This window comes from Cupressus sempervirens, chromosome 9, assembly GCF_028749045.1.
Source record: "Cupressus sempervirens isolate cs-2001-9-10 chromosome 9, ASM2874904v1, whole genome shotgun sequence".
Classification (NCBI taxonomy): Eukaryota; Viridiplantae; Streptophyta; class Pinopsida; order Cupressales; family Cupressaceae; genus Cupressus; species Cupressus sempervirens.
This window is the reverse complement of record NC_143126.1, coordinates 181433151-181437164: the sequence shown is the minus strand read 5'-3', so window position 1 is coordinate 181437164 and position 4014 is coordinate 181433151. Positions and strand designations below refer to the sequence as shown.

At 38.6% G+C, this 4014-nt stretch overlaps 1 pseudogene; it reads left to right on the top strand.

Annotated features, from left to right (window-relative positions):
- Nucleotides 1–3011: 3011 nt before the first annotated feature.
- Nucleotides 3012–3707, top strand: LOC149538071 (ethylene-responsive transcription factor ERF037 pseudogene; annotated as a pseudogene).
- Nucleotides 3708–4014: the final 307 nt, after the last annotated feature.

Sequence of the window (4014 nt, the reverse complement as noted above, 5' to 3'; positions counted from 1 at the left end):
CTTGTTAACAATTTCAAACCCCCTTCTTTTAAGATTGTCAATCATGAGGATGTTGTTATGCATAATAGACCACCAGAAGAAATTGGTTTTAGGGAGGAAATGGGATTTCCAAACATACTTCTGGTTTTCTTTAAAAAATCCCTAAGCCAATGATGGTGTAGTAGGGTGATTTCACACTAAAATATCCCCAAGAATTTTTATCCCAAATTAATTTATGTCCACTAGGGAAATAGGGGATACAAACTTCTCTTAAAAAAATCTCTAGCTCTTCAAGTAAAATTCTCTCCATTGGGTTTAAGTTACTAAATTCCAGGCTTCTCCACTTATTATTCTCAATATAATTAACAACCTTAGGACCATATTTTGCAACACTTCTATCCTTCGAGAGGGAGAATTTGTTGCAAATGAGTGTAGACTCCCCAATCCACTTATCTTCCTAGAATCTATTTGTATTCCCATCCTCAATGTTCCATCTTGCCCCTCCTCTTAAGCACTTTTTGCCTTTAATTGTATTTTCCCAAATTTTTGACCCACTTGGGAGGTCAGTAGCATACAAACATTGATCAAACTTCTTACCCGCATATATTTAGATTTCATAATTTTGCACCATCCACCAGTGTCTTGAGATAATTTCCAACCAAACTTAGTCACAATCTAGCATTATTTAGGTCTCTTAATTTTCTAAGGTGTTGACCTCTTTGGGTGCTTGGATTATAGATCTTATCTTAGAAGAAAAGACTCAACTTTGTTTTATCTTCATTGCTCAACCGTAAATTTTTTTTTTTGGGTTATTTCCAAAATCTCTTTAAAGCACTTTGATATCTTAAAAAGGGATAAAAAATAGACCGGGATCCCTTACAAAGAGGCATCAATAAGTTGGAGTTTCTCAGTATTGCTAAGAACCTTACCTTTCCAACCTCCCAGCTTCTTTTGCATTCTTCCCACCACAATATTCCAAAATTGAGGGGGCACTTCTTTAATAGTAAGGGTAAGACCAAGATACAAGTTTAGAAGAGAAGCCCCTTGACAGCTAAGTTCCCTAGTTATGTGTTGTTGAAAGCCAATCTCCATGTTGAAGAAGTACAGCTTGATCACGTGATAATTTATGTGTTGACCTAAAACCTCCCCATACTGGTTCAAAAGTTTCCTCTAGGGCTTTTCTTCCCTTATAGACAACATCCCAAATAAGAAGGTGTCATCAACAAACTGTTGTAGAACCTTCGATGGGAGAGAAGTAGCAAGTTTGGCACCCATAATTTTCCCTTGACCATCCATAACTAGGAGCTTCCTTCCAAAAACCTCAACCACCACGATAAATAAGTATTGATAGAAGGGGTCCCCTTGGCGAAGCCCTCTAGTAGCATTGAAGAACTCCCCCAAAGATTCATTAGTCAAAACTGCAAATTGGACTAATTTGATAGCCACCTCAATAAGCCCAATTATTGTTTCTCCAAAATTGAGTTTAACCAGGATTTGTAGAAGAAATTTCCTTCTAACTTTATCATAAGTGTTTGTTATATCCAATTTAAATGACATACTTGGGGATTCCCACTTTTCTCCATAGAATGCAAGATGTTATGGGTGGTTATAACTATATCAAGGATCTAATGACTAGGGACAAAACCATTTTGAGTGGGACTATAACTTTATCAAGGAGGGGTTTCATGTGGTTCACCACCACCTTGGACAAAATTTTGTAGATGGTGTTCAACAGACTAATTGGCCTAAAATCCTCCAATTGGACAGGTTGCCCTGTCTTAGGAGCCATAACAATATAGGTTTGATTTGGCTCTTTAAGGATTTTTCCTATCCTTATGAAATCACTAACCGCATGGACTAAATCATATTTGATGATTTCCCAAAATTCCTAAAAGAAGGCAGGGGAAAACCATCCAGCCTAGGTGGGTTATACGCTCTCACAACAAAGACGACCTCCTTAACTTCAACTTTCAACACCTTTCTATTCAGATCATGGTTCATCCTATCATCTATCACTCAACTGATAACACTGAGCAAGACTTCCTCGGTATTTGGGTCCACTTGAGTTTGTGGAGGGTTATATGTTTCCTTGAAGTGTCATGTAGCCCAAACCCTTATATCTTCCCCATCATTGAGTTCCGCATTGTTACCATCAAAGAACTTGGTAATGGTATTCCTCTTCTTGTGTTTAGAGGTTGATCTATGGAAGAACGCAATATTCCTGTCCCCCTCCATTAACCACTGAACACGAGATCTCTACTTCTAAAATACTTCCTCACTTCTCGAAATCACTCTCCATTTTCCCCGCTACTCCTGTTCCTTTTCATGGGTAGCTAATGAGAGATCCCCCCTTGACATGCTCTTAAGTAGTCAAAGTTGACTTACTTTTTTCAATCTTATATTTTTCATTAGTATGTGATGTTTAAGAATGGTCATTAAATTGGGCATAGACAATTCTGAAAAAGTACCAAAAAGACAAAATTAGAAAAACATAACAATTTTCTTTTCAGATTTATTAATAATAAGGAACTCGTCTTAGACTTTTCCTAAAAACTCTTTTGTACTCCTGAAATTTCTCAAAAAAGATCAATAGTAAATTTTTGCATCTAGAATTAATGAATGACTTCACAATAACGTCTGTGGATGAGAAACGCGCAACACCTTTACCAGGGAAGGTTTGAAACCGTCAATTTCAATATGACCATAACTATGCTTTAGTCCTCGTATGTGACGCGCCTCTACCGACTGACTGCTTTCCAGACTTGTAATTTGTTGAATGACATAAACGCACGCTAGGAAATTTGAGCGGCGAAGAACTTCTGAACCAAGCGCTTTCACTCGCAGTTTCCCTCGAGCTCTTTATCTGCGCGAATAAGAAAATCTTCGAGGCTGTTTATGCACTAAAATCTGTCTCCAGCTGTGATCTCTAGTCGCACACGGGATTCGCCTTATAATAATGCCGCGTAAAGAAACATGTCACACAGCCAATTTCAGTAGATTGTTGCACCACTGTAAACGAGCAATTGAGTGCGATGAGTGAGAAAGGAAGGGACTTCAAGTACAGAGGTGTTCTTCTCCGAAGTTGGGGAAAATGGGTATCTGAAATTAGAGAGCCGAAGAAGAAGAGAAGAATTTGGCTTGGCTCGTATGACACTCCACACATGGCCGCCAGGGCCTATGACGCCGCTGCCCTGTGTTTGAAGGGCAGCTCCGCCGTTTTGAATTTTCCAAAGGCGGTACACTCGCTGCCTCGTCCGATTTCATCTGAGTCTCGGGACATCCAGTCCGCTGCTTCTCGGGCTGCCCGAACATTTGACCCGCACGGACCACTTTCAGTTTCTAATTCTCTCCCTTCTGATGTTCGAGCTCAAGCTTCGCCGCGCCCTGAAGAAGAAATTAGCAGACCAGTTTTGTCTGAATTGAGCAACGCTACAGATGGTGAAGAGAGAATGGAATTATCAAGCGAAGCGGATCCCTTGGAGAGTTTGCTGATGCAGTCGCCCAATCTGTGGATGAATATGGCTTAGACGTTCCTTCTCACGACTTCCCCTCCTCGCCCGGCCACTCACGAATTTGAGGTTGCTGATTTAATGGATCCACTGTTTTCCATCTCGGGTGACTCATGCGTCTAGTAGTAACGTTTCGGCTCAATTGTGTAGGAAGAAAGTATATACTATGGTGTAAAAATATGGAATGGGAAAAATTTAAGGTTCTTTATGTACATTAAATTGATTTCCTATTTACAGTAAATTGATTTCTAATGTACTAAAGAAAAATAAAGTCAAACTTTTTTTTTTCAAATTCATGAAATGAAGTGATTTTTTTACAATTTTTTGTTCTTTTCCACTATAAATTATGCAGATCATGAAGATCAAATGCTGAAATTTTTGAAAAACTCCATGATATATTAGATTTTTTCCAAAATTGATCAACTGTACAGTTTGTACGAAGATAGCGGCATCCCTTTTTGTTACTTGTTTTGGTCTTAGATATAACTTAAATATAGTTGAAATTCAGAGGTATAATAGTTTTTAT